Source organism: Pleurodeles waltl, chromosome 9 (assembly GCF_031143425.1).
Source record: "Pleurodeles waltl isolate 20211129_DDA chromosome 9, aPleWal1.hap1.20221129, whole genome shotgun sequence".
NCBI lineage: Eukaryota > Metazoa > Chordata > Amphibia > Caudata > Salamandridae > Pleurodeles > Pleurodeles waltl.
The window spans coordinates 113,551,719-113,566,298 of record NC_090448.1 but is presented as its reverse complement, the minus strand read 5'-3'; the positions used below and the strand labels follow the sequence as shown (position 1 = coordinate 113,566,298).

The following is a 14,580-nucleotide window of genomic DNA, read 5'->3' as shown; positions in this document are numbered from 1 at the left end:
TGTGACAGCTGCTCCTTTCATATGTTAGCATTGGGAACCCCCTTATATATTTTTAAGTGGTAATTTCTGACATGAAAGGAGTAGTGTGGGCATGTTAGGTATGTTTTTAATGGTAGTGAGAAATCCTGCTTACTGGTGTAGTTGGGTTTTACATCACTATTTTAGAAATGCCAGTTTTAGAAAGTGGGAATTTCTCTGTGCTATGACTCTAGTGTTTTGCAGCCTGACTCCAATCCACATCTAGGGCAAAGTGACAGCTACACTTGGTGCATACTTTCCAGACAGCCACAACACAGGAGGGGTTAGGTGTAACAGGAGAGTCATCTGCATCTATCTGCATACTCATAGTCTTCCTGGGCTGTGAGAGAGGGAGGCGGGCATATTTACATTTGTATAGGCTGTGTCCCTGCCTCATACAAAGGGCTGAATTACCCCCTACTGATGTCTGGAGCCAGAGCAGGTTTCAAAGGGTTTGTGTTACACATGAAAGGGTTCCTTTGAAGTCACCCCCTGAACAAAGACATTTTGGATGATGAGCACAGGGTCTTCGACCCCATGATTATAGAGCACTTTTGGAACAGGGACTAAACCTCTGTCAGAAGGACTGTTGAGCTGCACAAAGGGCTCATCTGAACTGCTCTTCTGTTGTTGCTCTGCTGCTCGCTTTCTGCTGTGTGGCATAAAGCACTCATTGGATTGCGTTTCTGTTTGTGGCCCTCCTGCCAACTGCCCCCTAACTCTGTGTTGCCACAGGACTTCTCTTTTGCCAGGAGGAACTGCCCTTTGGACTACCTACCTTATGTTCTGGCCTACTGATTACTATTTCCCTTTGGGCCCCACCCCTAGTGTTCTCCAGGGGCATGCTGGCAGTCCTCTACTCACTGAGAGCCTCCACCCCAATGGAATCCTCACATGGTACTGAGGTTGACAGATCCAGCCTTCTGTGAAACAGCGCATGGTGAGTGTTTTATATCATTACTTTGTTTAGTGCTACTTGTGCCTGGAGTACACTTCCTTTTCCATTTTGTAGCCACCTGGTGTGTGATGAGGGCTCTTTGAACTTTCAGTGCAAATAGGGTTATTTTTTCTGACTCGTGGTTTGTAAGCACCTTAAATCTCATTCAGAGCCAGGTGGGCGCTTCATGGTCTCTGAATGCCCTATGTGCAGGGAGGGAGTTCTCTGCCTGGAGCGCTCAGTGCATCGCTCGATGGGCCGCTGAAGCACCAAGTGTCTCCTTTTCCATGGTATTCCGAGAGTGGCAGAAGGAGGCCACTGTCATAAGGAGCTGCCTGGACAGGCCGGCACAACTCCCCTCTTGGTCACATCATCCGGCAGTGGATGCGGATCCACCCAGCGGCCTTCTTGCAGGACACTTTGTCGGTGCAATGTAGAAACTCCTGCTTCGAAGTCCATTCTGCAGCACGCCCACCTTCCCCCAGCACGTGCCATGAGAATGACCATGCAGGAAGCTTTAGGACCCTGACGCAGGTCCCCATTGAGCCTGGACCTCTAACGGGGTGTCTGGTCACCCGGGGAGACCAAGGCAGGTCTCCTTCAGCCATAGGGTGGCTACGAGCTCTGTGATTACTGCAGCTTCCTATGCACTTATGGGCAGTTGCACTTCACAAATACCCTCACACGGGGGACCCAGCAAGGTGTTCCTGTGAATTCTACAGTTTTAGCCTTCCCCCCACCGCTAGGGTATAAAGCGGACCTGGTGGATTTGCTACCGGGTGATAGGGAGCAAACCACGACGGATGTCCTGATCACCCTCAGAACTCTTTCCGCATTCATGAAGGAGTGATATGGATTTCCTATTAAAGAATACCGTCAGGACTCTAACATAGGTGCAGATACCTCTGTACCCACAGGTTGTTCAAAGCATGTAAGGTATTTACTGCTGTGCTTTGCATAATCAGAATACTGAGCCCTGCTCCAAAGGATTATATTTCATATACAATGTTTATGACTTAAGCTGTTCTGATTCTTGCCTAGTAAGGGGTATGAGTGCTATTTTCAGTAACGCTATATGATGCACAGTGATTACGGTTCATATGCGTTACTGCTGCATTTCTTGGCCTGATGCTATAATAGGTGGTTTTGTCTTACATTGATAGGAGGGTGAGTATTATCACATGGTTTGCACAGTATGCACAGTATTTATGATTTATGTATCTTCTGGGTCCACTGGTGTATATCTAATAAAGAAGTATATTTTTATATAATCCTGTGAGGAGTCTCTTTTATGGTGTATTTAAGTGTCACTAGTATGGTTGTGTTGCACTAATGCTTTTCACAAGTCTCTGAGGATAAGCCTGACTGCTCTGTGCCAAGCTACCAGGGAATGAGCACAGGTTATCTTTGGTGCATATCTGACTTGCCCTGACTAGAGTTGTGGGTTCTGCCTGGCTTAGGTGTGTACCCTAGCAAACTCGAAACCCCATTTCTAGCACAGGTAATATGTAATATGATAATACATTGCGATATTGAGGTTCTGATTACACTTACAAATCAAACTGCCTCATGGGTTACAGTGTCAGCAGAATCACTGATGGTGTTAAACGACCATATGTTATGGTATGCTACATGAAGTAGCACCACAACATGTGCTTTTCATTACCTCACACAATATCACTGATGACGCCTCAAGTGGCATTATTGGTGACATTACTGATGTCATATATAGCAGTAACATTGAAATGAACAGTTACATTACCGATGTGCTTATATTTTCACCATTTGCTTTCTTTTAACTGCTATTTTTTGCCACAGTAATTTTTCAAAAGTTAACCAACAGGTTTGCACAGAGTATTTATTATGTGTTAGTTGATGCTCTTATCTCCTGTGGCTGTAGGGTGGCATGTGTTGGTGGATGAAAGCTTTTTTGTGATTTGTTTATGGTGGTTGTGTGGCTGTATGCTGGTAGCTGTATGATTGTGAGTTATGGGCTGCTCAAGGGTAAGTGTGTAGTCAATGGATGTTGGGCGTGAAGGCAAATGTTGTTATTTGAGTATTGATTATTGTGGGTATGTGGGTGTATGCTGGTGGTTGTGTGGCCTATGCCCTCATTATGATTTGGCCATTATGGAATGCAATATTTATGTCACCTAATAAAAACAGACACCAAGGCGTTCACAGGATCTTTGGAAATAACATGAAGATTTTTGTGTTTATTTCACCAAAATTCCCATGTTCCTGTAATTACTGAGCATTTTAACTCTGCAAATTGCAGGAGATATGACCATCAGAAATTTAACCGGGTTGCATATTTATAGTATGTGCAGTAACAGGAGTTACTGCATAACCTGGGATTTTACAGACCTCTTAAATTCAGGGAGTATCTGTGGGTGTTGACTTGTGATGGTGGGTGTGTGATTATGAGATGTGGCTGTGGTGGCTGACTGGGGGCAGGTTGTTGGTTGTGTAACCGTATGGTGGTGGGTGCATGGACATTTGAGGTTTGTGTATGGTCGTAAAATGTAGGTATTTTGGTGTATGATAGCATGCATGTGAGTTTTCTGTACTGACCTTGTGGTTGTATGATCGTAGGAGTGTGTTTTTCTGATGAGGATATGCGGGCTCATTTTATTTATTGTGTATTATATAACAGTAAATATGTAACAGTGGTTGTGTAGTCATATGATGGTCAGTACGTAGCCTTATGATGGTGGGTGTGTTGTCCTGTGGCAGTAGGTGTGGTGGTTTGTGTTGTTGGTTGGATGTATGATGCAGGGTATATTAATGTTCTATGGGGGATGGGTGACTATTGATTACGGTTGTTTGCATTAGATGGATGCGAGCTGATAGGACCATGAGAATAGGAGTTGGATTTGTGGTTGCAGGATGGTGATTGTGTATGTTCATCTAAATTAGCCAGGACTGACGTTAAGATGAGACTGTGCCTTTAATGTAAACAACCTAACAGTTTCCTTGATGAAAAATGAGCAAATCATTGATGTCACTGGTGGTGTCTTCAGTAGTGGCATTTGAGAGATCATCATTGATTTCATCAATGATGCCATTTGAAATGTCATCAGTAAAGCAGTACTTAGCTAAGGTATAAATTAGAGTTCATGCACATTACCATTACTGGCAAATTTCACATGTTTTTACGTTCTGCAATGCCACCATAATTTCACTGCAACAGATTTGTTTGCATTGTATTTCATGTTTTTTTGCGATGTAATGTTTGATGTGTTTGCATTACACCAACCATAGTTAACTTTAAACAGTTTCTCTGACAATTTCAGAAGTTATGTAAAGATAACTTTTTAATAAGCCGGTTTCAATGTTTTATTGGTGTTTGTGTGGATATATGTGGTGGCTGTGTGGTAAGTTAACTGGTAAATCATAACACTTATGTATAATGTTGACGACATGGCCAGAGAAGCTAGACGAGAGGTCCAACCCACCTTGTGGCTAATCTCCACTATAAATAGCTTTGGCTATATGCAGCGGAGTTTGCCACAGGCAATCAGTTTCCCATGTGACCACCTTCTGCTGTGTATTCAGTTCCAAAGTAAGCCTACTTCCTCTATTTCAGCGGTTATGCCTATAAGTAAATTGGCACCAAGCTTATTAGTAGATCAAAGTTTTTGACCCTCAATTTAATTCTGCCCCACAAAGCTTGAAGCATGGAATCTCTGCCCTTGGCTAAACGTGACATACCATAAGAAAACTAAACATGTTGAAGTATGACATATTTTGTGGAGATTTGTGTGCCAATTGTATTAGTATACCAGCACATTTTTGCTTCTCCTTCTTAACCACGCCCCTTGAAATTCACCATAAAATTGAACAGATATAGAGAAGGATAAACATGTTAATTGTCTGACACATTTTTTGCACACTTGTGCAACGTCAAGGTATTAGCAAATTTAAAAAATGTTGACTTCACTTTCAAGTGCTCTCCTCCTCCGTCAGAACTTGTTTTGGCTTAACTTGCCAGCAGTCACCCTTGGACGTCAGTTAGGGGGTACCCAGCGGTCGCAGCTGTGACCTCTGGCTTGCCTTTTGCTATCCCTGGCACTGCCTTTGTGACCCCTGGGGCCTCAAGTGTTAAAAATTCAGTGCCAGGAACACAGTGGCAGCTCGACCTTATGGATGTCAGTTGGGGCTCCACTTTCTTTGTTTTCTGTTAATTTGTTATCACGCTAATAGTGAATGATAACATATTATTCAGAATCAGTTTAATAAAAATGGAGTACAATTAGCTGAAATATGCCCTTCCATGGCAGCTGAGGTAAGTAAAAATACATTAAATTGTATGTTGTGTGCAAGTGAGAGTGTGTTTATGTGAGAGAGAATGTATGCAAATATGAATTTATGTGTACGTGTGAGTGAAAGTGGAGGTCAAAGGGTGTGTGATGTCACTTTCGCTACTCCCGGCATTCAAGTGAATTGACGTCTGTGAGCCTACTAAATTTTATGCAAATTCATTACACAGCACCGAAATTATTAGCAAATGTAATTTTTTTACTCCTGGTTGATGGATTCCCACAAATTTAAAAATGCTATCTTAAAACTAAACTTGCTAAATGTTTGCCAGAATTCATCCTGATTTGTTTAATGGTGTCACCAATGTTATCAAACTACCAATTTTGACCCTCTCTCCCTCCTAATTGGGATAGTAGCAAACCAAAAAATGCCTTTTCACTGCTATGCAGTCGCTGTGGTAGACTAATATATAATATCTCTTTTACACAGGCCGTCACTATCATGGTAACATGAAAAGGTCATATGGGATTACCCCCAATCTGCCCCCCAAAGGAGGTGGGGGGGGCAGAAAGTCCACTAGACACCAGGGCTGCCCACCATGGACAGGGGCATGGCCATGTCACCTCCCCAACTGAATAGGAACAACGTTTTTATCATCCCCAGTCTGCCCTTGGGAGGGGTAGGGCAGACAGCCTACTAGACACCAGGGAATTAAAGAAAGAGGGGTGCGAGCTGCCCATCACCATGCGCATAGTTATGCCGTACCCCAACTGAAGAGAGCAACAGTCTGTGCTCTCCCTGTGAACTAAAGCATCTTGTCCCAATGGCAAGTAAGAGGACATTAGAATCTTTTGGGTGTTGATTTTACTTATAGGCCAGGAGAGCTTGGCTAACTCACAAAATCATCCCACTTAGAATAGTGAACGGTTGCTCTTTTTGGGCTTGGGTAGGCTGCCACCTGGAAAAACCTACCAAACCCAGACACTTTTGAAAACTAGACATCTGGGGGAGTCCAGGGTTATATGCCTCACACGCACCCTATACCATTTTGTTACCCACAATGCCCTGCAAACCTCCAACTTTGCCTTAAGTCACACATTGTCCCTACATTTCTGTGATGGAAACTTCTGGAATATGCAGGAATACACTCAATTTCCACCACCCAGCAATAGTGCACTACTGCTGATAAAAACCCTGCACCACCTGTATGTCTGGGCCTAGCGCCAGGGAGGGAATGGATCTAAAGGAGATCAATAGAAGTATTTACGCAATGGCTCCCATTGTCCTTGGTTTGATCCATTCCTGTCATGGCTATAGGCCCAGCCACACACGTGGGGCAGCGGTTTTATCAGCACAGGTGGGGCAGGGCTGGGTGGCAGAAATGTTGTGAATTCCTTCAGATTCTAGAAGTATCCATCACTGAAATGTAAGATGTAACATGGGTAAACAACCCTTTTGTGTGAGGCCAGGCAACCGCCTTTACAAATGCAGGTGTGCCCCACCCTCCTTCTCTCAGCCCAGGAAGACCATTCAATATGGAGATGCACCTCTGTGACACCTCCACCCTTCCTGTCTACAGGCTGTCTGAAAAGTATGCACAAAGCCCAGCTGTCACCCTGCCCCAGACGTGGATTGGAGTCCAGCTGCAAAACAACTTAGTCAAAAGCACAGAGAAATGCTCACTTTCTAGAAGTGGCATTTCCAAAATGGTAATAAAAAGTCCACCTACATCAGTAAGCAGCATTTCTCACTACCATTACAACCATACCAAACATGCCTACGATACCCCTCATAGATCAGACAACCCCCTCGTCATAAGGCAGGACATTTCCTATGCAATCCTCTGAGCAAGGCAGCACTCACAGCAGTGAGGAATCAAATAGGCTGTTTGTCACTACCAGGACAAGCCCCACAACCAGGCACATGTCCTGCCTTCTTCATACAAAGCATACAAAGCATCCTGCCCATAGAACTAGCTAGGGCCTACCATAGGGGTGACTTACATGTAGTAAAAGAGGAGTTCTGGACCTGGCAAGTAAATTTAGATGCCAGGTCCCTGTGGCAGTAAACTACGCACGCAGGCCCTGCGCTTGAATTCCTGAGACCGTTTTGAAAGGCTACTTCAGTGGATGGCGCAAGCAGTGCTGCAGGCCCACCAGAAGCATTTAAGTTACAGGCCCTGGGTATAGGGATACCACTGTTCAGGTAAATTAAATGTCCAAATTAGGTGTAAGCCAATCATACCAACTTTAGAAGGGAGAGCACCTGCCCTTTAGAACTGATCAGCTGTGATAAAGTGCTCAGAGTCCTAGAGCTAACAGCAAGAGGTCAGAAAAAATAGGAGGAAGGAGGCACAAAGTTTGGCGATGACCCTGAAAAAAGGCCAGGTCCAACAATCAGGAGACTTCAGGGAATGCTGGGTAGAAGGAAGTTTGTGGCTCTCCACAGAGTTCAGAACTTTCCATCATAGAAATTTAAGAGAAATATGATTTTTAGTCAAAGTTTAAGGTTTGCAAGGCATTCTTGGTAACAAAATATGTGGTGAGAGCCATGCAAGTCAGCCCACCTTGAATACCCCTTGGGGTCTAGTGTTAAAAAATGCACAAGTTGGCTAGGTTTCCTCTGGTGCCAGCTGAGCCAGGGTCTAAAATCTAGAACAACCCACATTGGAATAAAAGAGTCAGATTTGGGTGAAAAAATGTGATGCGTTCATGATGTATTTTGGCCAATTTCCTGTTGTGGGCACTAGGCCTACCCACACAAGTGAGGTACCATTTTTATCGGGAGACTAGTGGGAGAATAGAATAGTAGAGCATTTGTTATTACCTGTTGGATTTTGCTGAATTTGTGCCTTTCAAATGTAAACTAGTGTATAAGAAAGATGACATTTTGAAAAATACCCTCCAGATCATACGCTAATACAGTTACCCACACATTCAGAGATGTAGAAATATCCACTAACCCTAAACCCTATATTAGGTGACCATTTCAGAAACACATACTTTTTTTAATGCTCATTATTGACTCTGCCTATTTTGCTGTAAGAATTGGTCTATATTTGGTACTCAGTGAAAAACCATTGTACTGTGCAGTTCAGCTTGCTGTGGGTACTTTAGGTTCCTGGGAAGCCTACACATCCTACATATTCCCTCAACCAGAAGCATCCAGCAGATGTAATGGGATATTGCTTCTGTCAATCTACCACTGTGAAAAAAGTTACTGATTAAAATGTTGTCACAAATGTGCTTTTTTCCTACTCATTTTCAATATTTATTTTTTTCACCAGTTGTTTTCCTTGAGAAAACTTTGAGAGATATACACATATGACCCCTTGCTGAATTCAGAATTTATTTTACTTTTCAGAAATCTATTACTTTTCTGGATAACCCATGGATTTCACACTGGTTTTCACCACAAACTAGAAGTAGGGTGAGAGCACAGAAAATAGGAAAATTAGTATACCTCTCAGAAAGATGCTACAATTGTGGTACAAAATTAGTTTTTTTTCATTCTGCTTTGTGTGTTCCAGGAAGATTGGATAATGATGATTTTAGTACAGCAAACCATTTGTGAATGCCACTGTTCGGAAAAAAAAGATACTTTTATCTAGAGTACAGTTTACTTATTTTCTTAAAAAAACAATATTTTGCGATATTTTGCATATTTTCTCAGTTCCTGCCATCGAAATCCACAAACACTGGGCACCTTTAGAATCCCCTGGATGTTGGGAAAAAAGGCACTAAATTGGTGTGGATAGCTTATGGGGACAAAAACGCAAACTACACTAAATAGCAAAAAAGTGAGGGGTGGAGGAGAAAGGCCTATCAGCTAAAGTGTTAAATGAGATGCATAATTTTTGCTTAACTAACCGAGCTAAACTAGATTTTATGTGAGTTAATAATGTTTGTACACTTTATTTGATTTCATAACCCAACTCTCTCAAGCTCAACACTGACAAGACAGAATACCTCACAATGGGATCCACAATTGTTGGCCAGCTGAATTTGGACCCACACCCAAAACAGTCACATCTCCTTCTACCAACAACCCAGACTCCTTCGCCTCATAGCACTCCTTCTCGCTCACATCCCGCACATTCCCAAAGCCAGATCAGGAGGACAAACATCCTCTTACATCACCCTTAAAGCCTGAAATTACCTCGCACTCCACATCAGAGCCTTCTCCCCTCTTCTACAATTCCACAAGAATATAAAGACCTGACTTTTCAATTAACCAATCTACCATAGGCAGGGGTAGGCACACACACCTGCTCAGTGCCAGGATACCCTTGCGGTTGATGGTGCACTTTACAAATACACACAGCATAACATAATATAATATAACATAAGTGTTTTCACAGTTTGTAACAATTGATTGCATTTGGGATAGTTCCTAAATTATAGCTTCACAGGTTTTGTCCCCTGAAGGTTGCAAGGAATTCGAATTTGTTTTTTTGTAAAATAATGATTGATTAAATACATACGAGTCACAGGGGCGGCTCCTGTAGGGGCAAAGTGGTAGGGCAGGAGAACAACAAAATAAAGAAATTTAATAAAAATAAACTTACCTCTGCCGCTGCAACTGCCTTGCCGCTCTTCTGGCTCCTGCTCCAATCGCTGCAGGGACTGGCTCCCACCTGCCCTGCGACCAATCCCAATGTTGCTCTCCCATGAGAGCAGCGTTAGGATTGACTGGAGTGCCCTGGCTTGGTGCTTCGAGGCAGAGTGGGGGCCTCTACCTGCCCTCTCCAACCTGGCAACACCGTGCCGGGGTGGACAGAGCCCAGAGCGCATGTGTGTTTGGCCGGCCCGAGACGGCATGCCAAACATACATGCGCACTGAGTGAAGTGCTGTGCACTCCCTCTCCGTCCCTTTCATTTCCCATGATCCCGCCCCCTGAAAAATAAAAATGATAATAAACAATATTTATTTACTTTTTATTTTTCATTTTGCAGCTCCCGCTGCTGGTGGGGGCAACGCTCCTGCACCATAGCGGAGGAACCGCGCCTGACAAGCCAACAGACTACCCCTATCGTTTACTGGGATTGTGTCTGCTGGGTAATGTGATTATGCTCTTTTCTTTATCCCGGGAGCTGCTTCATGCAGTTCTTTGCTCTTTCTATTTGCAACGGTGTGGCTTACTTTGAATTTCCTAAGGCTGCCTGAAGTTTGCGTTGAATGTGCCTTAGGGCATCTCCGCATCAGCATTTCATTGATCTAAGGGGTTAAAAGCATCCATAACCCACTCCTTGGGAAAACAAAGCGGACTCATACTCTCAAGAACTGTTCACTTCTCATGCAGGAGGTAGTGTGTTCACAATTGGTATGGGAAGGAAGAATATAAGCCCTGGATTCAGACGGCTTTATGATGGTAATTTTGTTGTTTCTGGGTGGCTTGCGGTGCCATTGTGTCAAAGAGTACTTTATTTACTCATCCGGTAATAAATAACTAGATGAGGTTTACACTCAGTTTCTATCTTTGCTTCTCATTTGTTCTAAGGTTCCTAAAGAAATACACAACCTTCTTCAATTTTCGATTGCACAGCTTGGTTCCCACTGCACTTCTGCAATGCTTAATTTGCTAACATTGTTTAGTCGCCATTTCAGTATACTAATGGTTTAGATCTCTCTTATCGGGCAAACCGGACACTGTATGCTACCATGGCACAGTGAGATTTCAAAATGTAGATCTTTTTTTTTTTCTAGAAGTGTTGATACATTTTTTTTTGAGTTTAGGTGTCAATTATTTGCACATTTAAGATATACAATTGCTCTCTTAGCATAGCTACGAGAAGAAGCAGGAGGGATCACATTTGTCTTTGTGTCTTTTGGCATTGTTTAAAGAAAGCAACTTATACTTAACTTTCAACGTCAAAAGACATGTGCAATGATATTACTTTCACCAAAAGTTCTCTCTTAAACAGCTGAACAGCTCAATTTTTTTAATCGATCTAGGCTTCATCCTCGAGCCGCCGTCGGGAGAAGAGCTTGCTGAGTGCAGGAGCTCTGTTTAATTGATGATCTTTAGTGGTGGAACCTATATTTCCCTATCACCCTAAGAATTGTGGAGACAGTCAGTATCAATTTTCATTCTTGGGGGAAGGGTATCCCCCGCCCCCTTAGTTATTTACATATTTGGTTTACTGCAGTCACTTGCTTGGCACAAAACCTCACTGAGAATATATTAAAATATGTTAATTTAGCATGCTTTATATCTCTTTTAGTGCTGGTCACAAACATACCCAAAGGGGACATGTGCAGAATCCTAAGCATTCCACTCAGCCCATCCCTCTCTGGAATGCAGCTCTTCTTGCCTTTAAAGTTCAGGAATGGACCTGCCAGACACAACACAGACGCAGACTGCTTCTAGCAAGCCACGTTAATGAAGCCTTGGCCAGTTAGGTTGTGTGAAAAGAAGAAAGCCTGAAACCGGTACAAGACGTTGTGTCGTGGCACGTTTCAGTATTCCATTGATAGTGGCGAAGCCTTCACCCCTCTGGGCATTTTGATCCATCACAGGGACAAAAGATGATTGTCTTGGAGGCGTATTTTTAAAAATGGTGGAACGGAACCCCCCTCTACTGTTCTGCTTCGCTGGGCATGTGGGCAGTTGATCTTGTCAAGCATGCTGGTGAGTGAGGGCATCACTTTTCCTCTGCTCTTTCTTCTTAACCAGCTCTGAAGTTGCCCAAACGTGAATATTTCAGTATGTCATCCTCTTCCTGCTTCAGGGCTGTCTTTAAATAACTTAAGGCTAAAACACGATTTCTATCTATCTATCTATCTATCTATCTATCTATCTATCTTTCTATCTCTCTATGCAGTCCTGCATTTACGGTTGGTTAGTTAGACTTTTTTTATGATTATTAATCATAAAAAGGCATTAAGGCATTTAAGCAAAAGCAGGATACCAGGAGTTAAATTTGTGCTGTGAAAGAAATCATATCGATGATGTGCCTCCCATAAAGTGATTGTAACATGCAATCTGTTAGACAGTAAACAGTGTTTTCCTGTGACATATTTTCTGTACTACAATATTAAATGTGTGTTTCATGTCACTGGAAAAAAAACAACACAGTTAAAAACTGAGCTTCTAGCTTTAGCTACTAGCTCAAGCATGCAAAACTACTGACCTGTCATGTTGTTCACTTGATAGCTCTTTGTTTTTGTACCATTGACGAATTGGTGTTTCAAGCCTGATATGTGTAGTTCAAATTTGTTTTTCTTTTAAAGCCTCCTATTCAACGTTTTAGTTACTTATATCTCAAAAGCTATTGGACGGATTTACAGTTAACAAGCAAAAGATCACTGAGTAATGTTCTACTTTCATGCCAAAATCTGAAAATCTGATGTGAATTAATTTAGTGGTTTGGGTTGTGAACAAGAGAAAACATTTCTCATAGCAGCTACGATGGGAAATCACAACTTTTTTCACGCCCCTCCCACCTGAACTTTTTTCCTCTGCATTGGTATACAAAAAATAGTTTTTCCGGACTTTATCTGACTTTGCTAGTGATTGCTAAAACTGGTGCAAATTAGTCCACTGGGTCAAAATTAGGGAAATAGAAAATTACATTTCATTGAAACGTTCGACGGAACCACAATTACACCTGCCAGTCAAAAGGAACGTGCCCCCCAATACCACAAACTATAAACCCGAAGACTGTGCTGGGTCTGCAGTAGGACTGGAGACTGTGCATTATCTGCAGGTAACCAGGAGACTGTGCAGGATTTGGTGTTATGTTCGAGTTTTTGCAGCATTTTCAGTAAAGTTGTAAACTGCGCAGGCTCCTTCATTAAGCTGGTGTTTGCTCAGGATGTCGAGTAAAGCTAGGAATTCTGCAGGCTGTTGAGTAAAGCTGGAGTGGAGACCGTGCAGTGTCTAATGTAAAGCCCGAGACTGTGTAGCTTTTGCAGTAAAGATGGAAAATTGACGTTCTAACATTAACCTGGAGACTGGGCAATATATGCTTAAGTGCTGGACGCTGCACAGGCTGTAGTAAAGCTAGAGACTGCCCTGGATATGTAGTAAAGCTGGAGACTACGCCGGATTTGCCGTAAAGCTAGAGTCTGTGCAGGATCTGCAGTCAAGAAGTCTGTGCAGAATTTGGGGTTTCAGAGAAGGAATGAAGGTTGACTAATTGGTGGAATTTCATATTCCCTTTCTCTGCTAAATTGGGCTCGGAGTCTACGGAATTACGATGCGCATGGAGGCTGCAGACGAAATTGCCATTTATGAGGTTCTGATAATTCTGGCTCGTCAATGTGGCGTAGCGTATAGAAAGTGCGATTAATCATAGTCACTTCTTCGCGGATGCCAGCGCCGAGTGTGATGTTATTTTACAGCAGCTGGCCGTTCAGTCCCCCATTGTTGGCTGTCTCCAGGCGTCTGAAAGAGAAGTGCTTACCGCTGCAGCTCGGATCTGGCGCAGGCCACGTTTGGGCTGATTGCACTCCCTTGTCAAAAGTAGATGTACAGCTTGCCTCAGCCCCTTACACGGCTTGCAACCTTGCATGTTGTCGAGGCGAAGCCGTATGCCTGGAGGAGCCCAGGTATGTCAATTTCCATATACATGGCGCCCGTCTCATTTCAAGCTGTAGTTTAAACATATTTACTACAGGCGCCCAGAGCTATCCAGCAATACCGTGGATTTATAGCGTTTGCGAGTACCCCGCTTGAGTCGCGACACCAGAGTAATCCACCTTGCATTCTTAAAGCTCGGAGACCTTTTCCAGGCAAGCAAACAGTGCTTATTATTCATGCGAATTTGTGAATCATATACAGGATTCCCATAGCTGGGCGCAATTTTGAGTCCAGTCTATGAAGCTGGTATTTGGGGGACATCCGTGGATGCATTTTCTGATGGAGGCTTATCAGCAATGACCCTCGTGAAATAGTACATAGGTTCCTGAACATCAAGTGGATTCCCCAAGTGACACATAATGAGGTGCTGCTTGATAGGATGCTTCCTTAAGGAAGACAGGTTGAATTATACAGAAGATGCTAGTGTCTGGCCACACTAAACGAATTACAGTCGTCTGAACATTCAAGCACGCCTTTGTATGCAAAGATCTTTAAGCAGGCAGTCGAGAAGTCAACAGAGGGATAGAAAGCAGTGCAGGCAAAGACCACGCTGAATGATGTTCAAGACAGGATGACCAACGTTTCACTGAATGATGCCGAGCAAAAGACCACTCAGGGACAACAGTGCATGAAACATTGAATATTGAACAGTCAGGGGCCATACTTAATTATGTACAGGTTTTTAAACCGTTACTGGCCACACTGAATAAAGCAGAGGATACCGGTCAATCATTGGGTTCACTGAATAATGTTTTTTTGTTATGTAGATTTGTAGAGC

General features: G+C 43.1%; 1 protein-coding gene across 5 annotated transcripts in view; it reads left to right on the top strand.

Annotated features, from left to right (window-relative positions):
* Positions 1–14,580, top strand: part of CHL1 (cell adhesion molecule L1 like) — a 434,380-nt gene that overhangs the window by 34,075 nt on the left and 385,725 nt on the right. The window contains exon 1 of one of the 5 annotated variants that reach the window (XM_069206368.1): positions 11,737–11,849. The exons of the other annotated variants lie outside the window; for them this stretch is intronic. The gene's annotated coding sequence lies outside the window, so the exon portion shown is untranslated. Of the gene's footprint in view, positions 1–11,736; positions 11,850–14,580 lie in introns of those variants that run through there. 5 annotated transcript variants of the gene reach the window in all.